At 36.2% G+C, this 14,689-nt stretch overlaps 1 protein-coding gene across 16 annotated transcripts in view; it reads left to right on the top strand.

Moving 5' to 3' along the window:
- Positions 1-14,689, top strand: part of TENM3 (teneurin transmembrane protein 3) — a 1,287,001-nt gene that overhangs the window by 312,406 nt on the left and 959,906 nt on the right. For all 16 annotated transcript variants that reach the window (XM_058025024.1, XM_058025026.1, XM_058025021.1 and 13 more), the window contains exon 4: positions 6,276-6,342. The gene's annotated coding sequence lies outside the window, so the exon portion shown is untranslated. The remainder of the gene's footprint in view (positions 1-6,275; positions 6,343-14,689) is intronic.

Genomic DNA, 14,689 nt, shown 5'->3' with positions numbered 1-14,689 from the left:
GACTGCACTCCATGGCAGAGACCTATGCCAGAGTTCCTGAAGAAATGCAGCCTGTGGGGAGAATTCATGTTGTAATAGTTCATGGAGGATTGTCTCCCATGGGAGGCACCCCAAAATGGAGTGGAGGAGGAGTGTGAGGAGTCTTCCCCCTGAGGAGGAAGCAGTGAGAGAGACAATGCATGGCCTTATCCATCCATGAGACTTTCATTCTATTTTCTTTCTGCTGTCTAGCTGAGGAAGGAAGTGATAGAGCAGCTTTAGTGGGCACCTGGCATCCAGCCAGTGTCAACCCACCACAGGCACTTTAATGGCTCCTTACTTTAGGACTGAACAGGTTCTTTTCATTTAAAATCTTTGAAGTATTGTTTTCTGAAGATAATTTCTCCTTCTGGTAATGGAGTACTGGTTAAAAGGTTAAGCCCCAGGAAAAGCACAAGCAATAAACTTGGTCCTTACTGTAGTTCATGCACTCTCAACAGTGTATGAATACACAGTAGATGTGATTTAGGGGAGAGTGAGGGGGCAAAAAAGGGGGTGCACTGTGTTGTGGTATGTTATGATATATTTACTGATATAGATGACTTCTAGATGTTATTTGTACCACATTCTAAAAAAACCCAACCAAACAAAGACAAGCTGTCCTCTCTCCAAAAAATGAAAAGACCTCAAACAGAAAACCTCAAAAAAAAAGAACACCCCAACACAGGATGATAATATTGATACCACTCAGTGGAGGGTGGTGTGGGTATGTGTGCCACTGCTGGTTTCTTTCATCTGGTTCCTGTATCTTGATGGTTCAATGCAGTGCAGCATGCTAGGATGATAGTGCATAATGATAAGACATCTGCCTTAGTGATGTGATGGGCATGCAGTAATATAAGCTTTGTCCCTGAAGTGCAGGATTTGTTAGGTCAGTACTGTACTGAGATTTTTTGTGCTAATTTATGACTTGGGAGTCAATAACCTTCAGGACTGCACTTCTCTGCAGTTTGCTGTGTTGTACGAGGAATGTGCTTGCTGTTCCAAGCCTTTTTCTAGATAATGGTTTGCTTCAAAAATTTATGGTTTTCTGTCCAGTTCACTTGGTTTTGTTTTCTCAGTTTCAGTTCCCGTTTACCAATGTGTACATTTTCAGAAATACACAAGTGTTTACCCAGTCATTTCAGGTTCTTGCAGTCCCTGTCTCTGAGCTTTTGTGAATGAACTGTGACTGAGGGAGTTTATTAAAAGAGTAGATGTAAAATATGATTGAAGCACAAGCCTTGTATTGAGTCAGAAATAGAGTGAGGTTTTCCTTTCAGTATCCTATCACATAGGAATGTACTGTTGCTGATATAAGTGTGATAAATTGCCTATGAATAATAAAAAAAGTTTTACCTCTTTATGAATAACTATATAAAAACTGATTTCTATAGAACTCTTTCGATGACTCTCATCTGCTTTTATTACTGCTTTTTAGATGTAGTTCATCCCTGAATGTTCCTCAAAGCAGGGGTTTTTTTCTGCTTTTGTTCTTAAGTGTGCTCATGCAATTGTTATGGAAAGTAGTACATACCTCTTTAGACTAAATGTGAATTAATTTACCATTGATTAACAACTTTAAATTGATTTGGATGTACTTATACTTGTTCTGCATGATTTTGTGTGTAAGTTTTTATAGCAAGTTATGCTCACATGTTAAATCGGTTGCTGGTCAAAAGGTACTGGGCTAGCAAGCTCCCACCAGCAGCAGACTTGAAGAAAGAAACTGATTGTTCTGTGGCAATTCTTGTCTTTTACAGCGTGTTTCAAGCTTGTCAGAGCAGAATGCTGTATCCACTTTGGTACCTTTTTAATTACCAGTCACTGGCATTCATTTCTTCCTGCTCCAGTTTCTCTTGTGCTGGATCTGCCTAGCACAAGGAGCTCAAACCAAGGGGTTTTGTAGCCCTGCTACGTAGGTATGCAGTTTGTGGTGCATGGGAGTGGGGCTGTGGCTGTGCCTCATCCCCAGTGGGTGCAGCTGTGAGCAGCAGGTGAGCAGCACTGGCAGCAATGAGCCATGGGGGGCCCAGGGCACTGACCAACCCCCAAAGGGAGCAGAGGGCACACAGGTGCAGGGCATCAGCATGAGGGTATGAAAGGCTGGGCTGAAGAACAAGAAGGGCAGACACTTGCAGCCTTCTGATATGGGTGGCGTGGTGTTACTGTGCATGGGCAGCTGCCTGAAGCCCTCTGATGTGGTATGGTGTTACTCTGTATGGGGGAATGCTTAAAGCCTTCTGAAATTGTGTGGTGACACTCCGTGTGTCGTGGCCATCTCAACTGTGACATATGCTGCAACATTACTACATATAAGCTAAAGTGGAAGGTGTGCTTGGCAGGTAGGACGTTTCTCTATGTGCTCACCTGCTGTAATCTGAAGATGTACATCTTCCCTGGGTGAGAAAAGTCTTGCTGTTCATGTGGTTGTTGAGGGATTAGTTTAATTCCAAGATGGTTAAACTAATATAAAATGAGAATACTTCTAAATCAGATTCCAAATGGGCAACTTAGTTAAAAGGCTAATAAAATGTAAAAATCGATAAATAGTTTTGATGTAGTCAGGATGAGGTTCTTTTGAAAGTCCCCTCTCTACTCCAAGAGGCCACTCTTCCCTTGTGGGCAAGGGACAGTGAGGAGTGTCATTCATTTTTCCTCTTCACTCTGCCCAAATCTCATAGGTGTGTTCAATCTTTTCACTTTCAATTATTTCTTTATGCTGTTTTCTATTCTGGAAATAGTCTGTCCATTTAATTAGAATGAACATTGCTTCAGTCTCTTACAAATGCATGTACCTGTCTATTAGAGCAATGCATCATTTCCATTTGCCTTACCAGTAAATAGCTACTTGCTCCATCTGTACCAGCACATTGCAGGTCTTATATTGCACTTGGCATTCCACATTATGTGGTATGTGAGCAATTTGTGATAAAACTGTTCAAAAAGAATAAAATGTAGTTCATTACTTGACTGGATATGATAATAATTAATTGCTGGTACTGATCTCTTATTTCTTCAAAGCAGGCAGACCTCCAATAGTCACGCAGTCTCTGTGCAGGTTCTGTTGTCATTAGTTATGAAAAGCAATTATTTTGTAGGACATGGATTTTAAAAATTAGACTAAATTCTTACAGTTCATGCTGTAATATCCCATAGTTTGGTTTGGTTTTCTGGCTTGATGAAACATTATTTTATATTATTTTGGAGGAAAGGGGCCAAGTTTTGTGACTGAGATAGCAGCAGCATGGAGGGGGGTGTGTGAGGGGAATGCACCACGCAGGGGCTCAGGACAGGCTGTTGCTGCTTGGGCTGGGGAGGAGATGGGAGAACTCTGAGCTGGGAGGGCCTTCCCCAAACCTGGGGGACTGACACTGCCCATGGGGCTAGCTGTGGGCATGGGGAGCTCCATGGGTTTGCAGTGCTGCTAGACTGAGGATGGATCCGTTCATACCCGTGTTTTGGAATTGTGCCTAGGCTCGTTATCTAGCACTCTAGTTGCAGCTGCTTGCAGGAGCTTTTAATCTCAAGGTTTCTTTTATTTAGGCAAAAAAATACAGGGATTTTAGACCATAATAAAAAATTGCTTTAATGTGAAGAAATTACTGTAATATTTTTAAATGACATCAACACTACCAAAGCATCTTTCCAGTACTCACAGTTCTGTGATTTATTTTTTTTGTCTAGCAAACATTACTGGCCCAATTTTCTCAGTTGTGTTGGTATTTCACTTTTTGTTGGATTCTGGTTTGCAAAAAGGGTCCCTTGTTGTTGTAGCAAAGTTCTAGCTCTGCTCTCTGCCTGCAGCCTGAAGTGCCTAAGAATCTGCTCTGCTGGGTCTCAGTCCTCCTCCTTGCTGCAACCTTATCTCTTGTATTGGGCACTACATTTGTACAAAATTTTCTAATTTGATGCTTTTGTTTTGGTCCTCTTTAGGAACACAATCTTCTAATTGTTTTTCTTATGCTAGTAATGCCCTTTGTTGTCTCTTTTGCTAGTGAAGTCTTTATTTCATCTTTCTTTGTCAGAGAGGTCAGAGTGACCAGACATGATGTCTTCACTTCTGTTCTTGCCTTGAGTTTATCTCTCCCTTGGCTTTCACTGTACCAGGGCTAAAAGGTCTGCAGTGCTACCTAGTGTGGCTTCTGTAGCTGTCTGATCTCTGACATTCTGCCACAGGGGGACAGTCACAAGGGTGATATATATATATATGTATATGTGTGTATATATATATATATATATATATATATATATATATATATATATATATATATGTATGTATATTATTTATAATTTTATTAATATTTTTAACAATAGAAGTAGGAAGTGAGAGAAAATAAATTCTGTTGCAGGTATTGCTAATACCATGGAGAACTAAGGCAATCCTTACTTAACTCACACATTGAATTAAATCTGATTCTTGACTCACAACAGTAGTTAACTCTGTTAAGTGAGAATATTAAAAACAAACAAAGAGAACCACTAAGCTTTGAGATAGAAAATGTTTATTTTGCCTTCTGGCATATCGACATGTTCCAGAACATCCCCTAACAAATCTAGAAGTAATAAAATCCCTAAATTGTCCAAGTTTTATGATGTGAATGAATACTACTGACTAATATTGGAAAAAAACAGATATGATGTGACTTGTTACCTATTATATGTTTTTCAATGTGTGTACAAAAAACAAAATGATATCATGTCTCCTATGTTTAAGAAGACTCCTTGTGTATAATATTATCATTTAAAATGGACAAAATGTGTTTTCACTTTGGAATTTGTTTCTAGCTTTTCTTGTAGTGAAAAATATAAGAAGTAGAATGGTTTTATGTCATTGCTTCACTGCTGAGCAGTTTGTGACTTTTATTTAATCTTATCATGCAACTTTGCCAACACTTGCCCAAACTTCTGCTGCTCTAAACTTGTTTGCTGTCTTTTATCCAAAGGTCTCCTACTATTATCTACTTTTTCCCCATTTTGATCTCAAGGCCATATAAAATGAAACCTGCAGTTTCCTGAAATGAAACTTTCTTGATAAACCTGGAAATAAGTTTTATGTCACAGGATATGTGTCTCATCTTTAGTATTAAGTCTCAGCTTTTATGTAATATGAAATGTGTAAAATGCTGGTAGGATTTAAAACAAAACAAAATTCTACTTAAAGAATCATAGAATTTGCCTATGATTTGGAGGAAAATGGAACGCGAATTGAAGCAAAGATGTCTTTATGAGTGAAAATAGATGGTTACTTTGGAGTAGCATTATAATCTGGAGTGACAATTTTTACCTTCATATTGCTTCTACAGTTATAGGATCTCAATAGTTAAGGGCACATGGACATGTTTTATTCATTCCACTGTGGCATGTGAGGCGTCACATAAAGAAATGAGAGATAACTTCTAATTTGTAAAGAATCTCTGGACTTAACTATTTTCATGAATCCTAAAGACCTGACATTGCCAATATGTAATACCATTGATGTTTGTTGTTATTTCATTTGCTAGAAATTGATGTTTCTAGAGATGGAAGAGAAAATACAAGTAGGATTACCTGTAAGACTGAACAAATCATATGAAAAATTCTTTTTTGAGTTGACTTTCTGTTTATTCTAAGGAAAAACCTCTTTTTATGCTTTTTATGTCGAAATTAGAATATATCCGTGTAGGAACCTATTTGAACCTATTTTCCTATTTAATCACTTGCTGTAGCTGATATACGACAATGAGCATTGGCAATGCAATCAGATCTAAATTTTTCTTGGATCTGATCCTTTTGGTAAATCCAGAGGAATAAGTGATAATCTGGAGTTACCATTATCTTGGTTTCAATGTATTAAAAAGTCAGCAGAATTATATCTAATGCATGTCTTCAGTATTTGGTTCTACTTATTTTGCCAGTTATAAGTGAAAGTGTCCACATTGCAGTAATTTGTGTCTGCTGCTGAAGTGTTAGAACATATTAGAGCTTATTTTTTCCATTAGGTTTTTGTTTGTGCATGTTCTGAGTTTTTTTTCTGTGGTCCCGAGGCAGAATTTGTTAGCTCATTCTGTGACAGTGTCTCTATAAAGACAAAAATTCCACTTGTCCTGAGTTTGTGATTCTTAGTTCGTGTGGGGAAAGGAGGGAGGAGAGACATAGACCTTATTGTGGGTATATTTCTTATTTATAGTATAAGAAAAGATTATTATTAGCTTTTGCAATTCAAAGTTTTTTCTATATTGAATTAATATGTTTATGTTGTTTTGACTTCTTAACAGGCAATAACTTCAAGCTGCAGCTTCATGCTTTCACTGAGAACATAGATTCTACTGCCAGGAAGTAACAGTAAGTACTTAGGTGTTATAATTTCTTTTTAATGAAGAAGTTTTCTTTTTAAGTGCTTGATGTTTACGTTAAATGTGCTCCAGGAAGATATTATGACTACCCACTATATTGCCAGTGCTGAAATATGCAAGTAGGTTCTCTCAGTGGATCAGCTGGCTCTTGCTCAGAACATTCAGTTGTCTTTCACAAGAGGGAAAACCCAATCAGAGTAAAGACTTCTGTTTCAGTTGGCTATAGTTCCCAGTGTTTTCATTGAATGGGCATAATTGTGTTTATGAAACAATTTTCTGAAATTTTAAAAATTATTAGAAAATGAAATGGGAAGAGTTACTATACTTTCAATAGAGATTTATTATATTTTAATGGATAACAGGAGACAGGAATAGCAGAAAATTATACTTTAGATGAGAACAAGTCAGTGTTCTGAAAGACTGAACAAAGGTACAAAAGTAGTTCACAGTAGGCTATTTTTAGGTTATTGTGTCGGGATTTTGTAGCCAGGGTTAAAAATAGGTGGCTGTATGCCATCAACAATAATTTTAAAAAAGACTTCATTGTCTTTCATAAAGACACTGCTCTTCTTAACACTTGTAACAGTCTCCATGCAAAACAATGCAATTGGAAATTGTTGTCCACATTAAGGTTTTATATCCTTTGTAAATGCATTTTGAACACACACCTGCTGTAAAATTGAATATAAAAGTAAATTTATATCAGTTGCTGTGTTTATTACCAAGGGATTGATTTAGGAAGGTTGTATCTTTTATTAGCTTCCAGTTTGCTTCGGTTTTCATTAGATACTGAATAAGGATTGTTGGAGGGAGACAGGCAGTCTTGCACTCAGAAGCAGAGTGTGCTGCTGCTGGAGGGCTTTTATGACCTCAGGACATCATCGCCTGGGGCAATGTCTGATCAAGATCAGAAGAGCAAGCCCTGTTGTGTTTTGAGGGGTCTGTAATAATCAGTGTCCTTACAAAGCTCTATTTAGACTAGTTTTGATTATTGGTTTTTGAATGTAGTATTAAGTTCCTACCTCTTTTCCTAAATTCATCTCTACTTGTGTGTTATCACAAACAATTATGCAATCTTGCACCTCTTCAAGCTGTGGTACAATGAACTGAGATTGGATTAAATCCTTTAAGAAGCTGAGTATTCTTAAAACAGCTTACTTCCAGTGGTTTTGGTGTACGTACAAGTTGACACAAATGTTGAATCATGTCTTCACTATTCTTTCAAGGGGGAGAGTTGGTGACCTTGAAGGGAGAATCAGCTTTAATTTGTAATATGAAGATCATGGGCTGGGTAGGATGCAGCATTTTAGGAAATGCTATATAATTTTTTCTTGGTCAATTTATTTTTATAGGCCTTGTTCTTTAGAGCTTTTTATTTACTGCTAGTGGTCTGTTACATTTGAAAGCAGCAAAATACTTTTGAAGGATTCTGTATAAATATTTACATAAATGAAAACTGCATCTTTCCTGATAATGACAAAAATGTTTAATTTTTTCTCATCACAGTCTTCTCTGTGGAGGAAAATGGTTCCTCTGCATCACATGATGCTATTTTTTGAAATATGCTGAGGGTGCTCAGCTTTGGGTTTTTTTAATTGAAATGAGACTGGGGGTGGAGGAACAGTAAAGTGTCTTCCAAAGAAAACTTGGAATTTGATTTCTAGACAAATGAATAGGAAGTATTAGGCTTTCATTTTAAAGTTTTGTGGCAAACTGTGTTTTGTTTGGGTTTTACTTTTCCTTGATATCTGCTTTTATTTTAACTGGTCAACCTGTTTGTCCCCACATGCTGTGATAATATTGAGCCAACACACATCATTTGCTTCTCAACTAAGCAGTGAAGAAATGTCAAAGAAGGTAGAGTCAGATAGAAGTAGAGATGATATATTTTTCCAGCAGTGGGCCAAATGAATTTAAGGCCTTCACAGCAGTTGCTTAAGAGACAGTACTTGACCTTGCAAAGAAAGATATATTTTCTGCTTAATCACTTGAAGGTCTCTCAATTGCATAAAAAGGGAGGATTCCATTGCTATCAGAAATATAATATGGAAATGTGTTTTTTGCTATTAGTAATTTAAAAAAAAAAATCTCATTATGCACTAGTATTTTCTGGGGTGTTTCAGGAATATATTCCGATGTCCAACACATAGTGCAAAATAAATATATAAATATAAATAGTGAAGCTGTTCTGTCTACTTCTTTACCAATTGTGATGACACCTCAAGGCCCATGTATACTTTATCCTGAAAGCTCAGCTATTCTAACACATGTTGGTTAAAAAGCCCATTTGAGAGTTGCTCCACTGTTTAGGGGTAACTTTTATTTATGTTCTCTGTGTCCTGCTATATTTCTTGCCTTTGTAGAAATACCCTATGGCTTGAAGGAGATGAAGAATAGCAGGGAGCCCATTATCTGGGCATCTCTATTGATGACTGTTGTTATGCATACTCATTGCTTCACTGGAGAAGGTTTATTACTAGATAGGATTTTGCATTTGCAGTAATTTGCACAAAACTAAATAGCTGATTTTGATTGAAATAGTAGCCTTATATTTAAAAATGAAGGGAGAGTGGGAGACTATACTTTAATCTAATGTCTCTAAAAAACAGTAGGTTTAGGTGCCTTCTTGGAAGTTTGATCAGTAAAACACCTAAAAAAAAGAAACACTTTAATGAGAAAAATACCTATATGCCCTGAGAAGGGAAACATTAACATTCAGAATTTGGATAGATAAATAATTTTAAAGGATATAATTTATCATTACTGCAATATGTTAGTCATAATATTTAAATAATATTTTTCATTTTATATTGCATCTTCTGTGTTTTGAAGTTCTGTCCATTCTGGTAATTCTAATAGTTGTTGGGTTTTTGGGGTTTTTTTTTTGTTTTTTTTTTTTTTTTTTTTTTTTTTTTTTTTTTTTTTTTTGTTGTTTTTTGCTATGTCTATTTCTCAGTTCAGTTTGTCAAGGTTTCTTTGTTTGGTTTGCTCATCCTGAGGATGGGGAAATAACTTTTGTGAGATTTTATTTGGTTGGTTTTTTAAAAGTACTGAGTTTTTTACCAATAAGAAATTACAAAGATTATTTCAAGGATGAAGGGCTGCTAATATAAAAGTCATGGCATTGACATGAATGTACTTCTTCTCTGAACTATTAGGAAATTGAATAATCCATTAGATATTTCCAGAGGAACCTGTATATTGTGCTTGTGCAGTTCAAAAGCCTGGTGATACAGACAGACCCAGAGTGCAGATACCTGAGTCCTTAATTAAAATGCTGCTATATTTAAATAAAAACTTCCTCAATTATAGTAAATTAAGTAATTTTTGAGTCCCCCGTTTGTTTTTTTTTTTTTTTACTTTCAGATATAAAGTAATTGGTATACTCTAATTCACATAGATGAGAGTTTTGTAAAGCAGTAACTGAGGAAGAGTCTGTCATGCTATTCAGCCAGATGAGCTTTGAGATAAGTGTGTGATACTTGTGGATTTGGGGAGTTTAGTCCTTTTTTGCATAAAGAAGCATTGTTGGCATGTAATCAAAATGATGATGACTGTGTGGGAAACATGCTTTCAAGGGTTGCTTCCACAAATGAGTCATAAGTAAAAGCTCTTCATCTAGCACAGAGCACATTAAGCTGGAAGAACAAACAAAAAAGCTTGTTGGTAGATCAAAGAAAATACAAGCATAAAAGATACTCTTAGAAGATCAGTTGGTCTAAATATCAGAATTGTAGTAATATCTTTCCGTCTTATTCTCCTCTGGTTTATTGCTTTCATGTAGACCTTGATTATTTTAGATGCTGGCATAGTTTCCTTCAAAAAGCTGCTCATTTGCTGCAACTTTAATGGGATAGAGAGCAAAGTGTTAGCAGTCTTAGGAGAACTGAGTTTATGTTCTAATGGGAATGAAATTTTTAGCCAATTCTCTTGTACTTGGTTCAGCTAACTCTAGAAAAGTAAACAAACATAGAAGACTGCATCTGGCATGTATAAAACAGACAATGGGTGTGTGCCTATTTGTCCATGTAGAGGTAGATAGGTAAGGCATATTATAGCTGCAGAAAGTGAGATAATATCTTTCTGTTTACTGAGAGTGTATTTTTACAGATCATTTGCAACATAAATTATTGTAAGATTACTAACCTAAATTATTTCAGATGTAGGTGCTTCTAGATTGCGTGGTGACAATCTATGGCCTAAAGACTCAATCAGATTTGTCAACCATTTTTTCTTCTTTGCTTTAAAGCTGAACTTCTTTCAAATAGATAAAGAGTGGATGAGAAGAATTGTCCTTACATCTTGTTCTTCTGTAAGCCTTTTTCACTTTTCATTTGGCTGAGAGGAGGTCCACTCTACAAGCACAGTAGGCCACCATGTAAACACTTTTGTATCTTTTGATGTTCTAAGATACTCATGTTTAACTAGTGGTACAGCTGCTTCCTGCATGTAACTTGGGCTAGCTTCCTGCCCTGTAGCTAGGCACAAATGCCCTGTGTAAGAGGACAATTTTCTCTTTCAGCAAGCAAATAAGCTTTGGTTATTACAGCTGCCCTTCTGGTCACATAAAAGAAGATGCTCAGGCTTGAAGTTTAACTGTGCCTCTGAGGGCGTCTGTGTCTAGGTCTTGGCTGAAGCTGATCAGTCAGTCACTCTATTAATAAGGGAACTTTTTCCTAATTAAGGAAAATGTGATGTTCTGTCATGGGGAAATCTGTGGCAAATATACTGAAGTGAAATATAATAATTTTGCCTTTTTTTTCAAATAAGATGGAATTAAGCTATTAAAGAGCTTATATATAGCAATAAAAGAAATCTTGATTGGTGACTTAGAGTTGCAGTAGAGACACAGCAGGAGGAAAAAGCACTGGTTACTAAATAAGGTATGTAAATAATAATAAAATAATATTTTGGATGTTCTTACTCATAGTTTTATACATAAAAGCAATTTTGTATTACAAATCAACTCATTCTGGTTTTGCATAAAATAGCTTCCCCTTGCCACAGAAATGAAGACTGGAACATATAAATCATTGGAAATTTTCAAAAGACAATATTTTGGAAAGGGCTGCATGTTGTAAAAACAAAGTCACTGCTAGCTGCAAAATGGAATGGGACACAAATGTATTGCGTTCATAATATTAGCTGTAAAATTTGAAATTAATATCAGTTTCTGCTTCTGTTACCATGTGCTGATTAGCATAAAAGAAACTTTGCCCTAAGAGCTGTGAGGTAATTAACACAAAATTCAAACCCAGAAAACATTTCCAAATCAGAAAAGGCTCTAAATGAAAATGACTTTTGGGAAAACACTGAGGCAAGAATGATATATATTTTCTGATATCTACTTGCCAGGCATCTACTTTAGGCCAAATTTCAGGGAGGGGGAGAATATAATTTTTTGGGCAAGGCAGACCTTTGATTCACTGCACATGACTATTACCACAAGAAAAAAAACAAAACAAACATTATTTTAGATTGCTGTAGTAAAAATGCATATGAGATGCTGCTTCCCTTCTGGAAACGCTTTGTTATAGAGTGACAATTTTGGGAATCATGCTACAGTGTGTTAGTTGTCATTTCTAATGCTCAGCTATTAGCCACAATGTTGAGTCAGATTATGAGATTTTGATCTCTTCAGGTCATCTGACAATGCTTTCCCTAAAGCAGCCCAGTAGTTTTGTGTAAAACAGTCTACACTTTTTCAGCCTTTTTTGGAGTTGGGATTGTTTTTGTGATCTTAATCTGGTGGAGTGCATTTTACCTTGTAGCCTGTGTCAAATGGATGGGGAATGTATGAAGTCTTTGCCTGCACTTAGGCTGCACCAAGATCCTTAACTTCACTAGGAAGAACAAGTAGTCACTAGCTACTGATTTATTGATAGAGGGCTAGCCCAATAGGTGGACTTTTTAAGGAACTCTTTGTAATTTTCTCCAGTGTTAGTAACAGGACTGCTTCTGAATCCTTCAGGTGTGGGGGACTTCCTTGTTCATAATATGTCATTTTAAAGGTAAACTCAGCAAATATCCAATATGCAGTTCCAATAATTAGCGTTAAATATAGCATATTTCACAATAAACCAGCATAATGCTGCATCAGCATTTCAAAGTCTCCTCATGATTACTAGTGCCACGGAGGGGAGTATAAAGTTTGGAGGAGGTAATTAGAATGACCTTGCATTACTGAGCTGGTGAGCAGTACTGGATTTTGTCCACAAGTAATGGAGTTTTTCATAAGATGCTGCTTATCAACAGCATGTGCATGCAGATATCAATGAAAGTTAATGTAAATATCTACACGAGAATGTAAATTGCAAAGCAAACACATGTCATATTTCCCACGAACATTACAGTTTTAGCTGAGCTAATTTAAGAAGTATTTATTATTATTATTACTAACTTAAAGTTTTTAGCAAACTAAAAATTATTTCTTGAATATTCCTTAATTTCTGGTATGTTTCTATACTGAGTGGTTTGCACCAGGGAGTCTACCTTCTCTAACAGTTAATACATTGTTTAGGATTACACTGCAGCAGTGTTTAGTTTAATAATGATTTATAATTTACCTGGAAACTTCTTCAGAGGCTACACTAGATGTTGGGTTATCTTTAAAATACATTATATATTAATACACATAATCTCCAAATGCTTGTTTGTTTCTTTGCATTTGGGCTTTAGAGCTAAGAATTTTGTCTTAAGACAAACATTAGAAAAGCAGAATACAGAATACTGACAGTCTTCTGAAACTGATGTAGAGAAACAGCAGTTTTCACTGAATAAAGTTGGGTTTTCTTTTTTCCAATGCAAAAGAACAGGAGTTACTAAGAACATAAAGTAGCTTTAGGGAGGGAAAAGCTAATTGTCAAGTAGAGGGGAAAAATTCTCAGGAGACAAAGATAGTGCTGAAGGTAGGATTTTCACCCCAAGAATGGAATTCTGTGGAGGATTTATGTGAAAAGCTGATAATTGAGGCACTGTTAACAGTTTCCCTGCTTAAAACATTAAACTGGAAAGATTTCTTTACAAAGGATTTATTTGCTCTCTGAGGATGGTGATCAGCTGTAATGTCCAAGCTTAACCAACTTCCACTGATACAATTAAAAACAAAAAATATACCCTAGGTTCTTTGTATAACAAGCTAAGCTAAATATGAAGCTCACTGAAATATGAGGTCCCTGTCAAACAGTGATTTTATCCTGTGCTGCTACAGTTTACAGGGAAGGAAACAGATTAACAAACAGCTGGATTTTCTCTTGCAAATGTTGAGAAAATGTCTCATTTTGACAGTCTTCTGATTTTATGCTGAATGAAATGTTAACTTGAAATTTTTCATCCAGTTTAAAAGACGTAAAGGCTTACTAGAAAAAAAAATCCAAAAAAACATACCCCACATACTGTAAAATTAAATCTGTCACTTTCAGATAAAGTGAAAAGTAATATGTGGGTATTTGAACTCCTACAAGTTCCATTACACATCCAGTGGAGCTATTTTTGTTTAATATATCTTACTGGTCAATGGGTGTGCTGAAGAGGAAAATTTATCATTTGTACATCCTCATCTAAAGCCTATTTATGAGGAGGGTGATGTTTACAATAAAGAAAATGAAGACCTTTTTTCCAAGTTGTCAAGAAAATATTGTGAATATGTTTTTGATGCTTTAAGTGGGCATGTCTAACTTTCAAGTGATGTAGAGAGCAATCTGGTTTTTGGTCCTTATGGTAAACCATGTGCCTTTATGGCACATGGGCAGGGCTGTGGCTTTATACAGGTCAAGATAAGCACAGAATCTGGGGGAGGGAAGTCCCTCCTGTTAGCAGTTATCATCTCTTAACTGGGAATTGTTGTCATGTCCATTTTATTTTTTTAGCTGGTGTTGCCCAGTACGAGTTACAGCATCAGCTTATATGATCAGGGAAGCTCAATCAGCAAAAATGTGCTTAAATAGCTTCAAAGGTGACTTGAACCTCTGCTCAAATGTTCCTGGGTATATCTCCCTGCTTCTAGATTTGTTGTATTGGGCACTACAAAAATACTAGATTCAGACTTGTGTGAAGTCTAGTGGATTAATTCAGAGATTTATGATGAAAGAGATGTCAGCATTTAAATACATTTGGTTTAACTAGTTAGGTTTTTGTAGAAGACATGAACAAAGGATAAGTCCCCAAAGCAACAAACTGATCTTCTCTTACACGTGTATAACCTTCTAATTTACTCAGAACCGAGAAACTACAAAAGTTTTTGTTTCTCCTTTCTGTATGTAGTTTTTCCTTTGAGTTGGAAGCAAAACAGTGACTGAATCTAGTTTCTTTAAAATGGATCTACTTTCTTTAAAATA

Source organism: Melospiza georgiana, chromosome 5 (genome assembly GCF_028018845.1).
Source record: "Melospiza georgiana isolate bMelGeo1 chromosome 5, bMelGeo1.pri, whole genome shotgun sequence".
Classification (NCBI taxonomy): Eukaryota; Metazoa; Chordata; class Aves; order Passeriformes; family Passerellidae; genus Melospiza; species Melospiza georgiana.
Note: the sequence above shows the minus strand (reverse complement) of the source record. Positions and strands in the feature narration are given on the sequence as shown.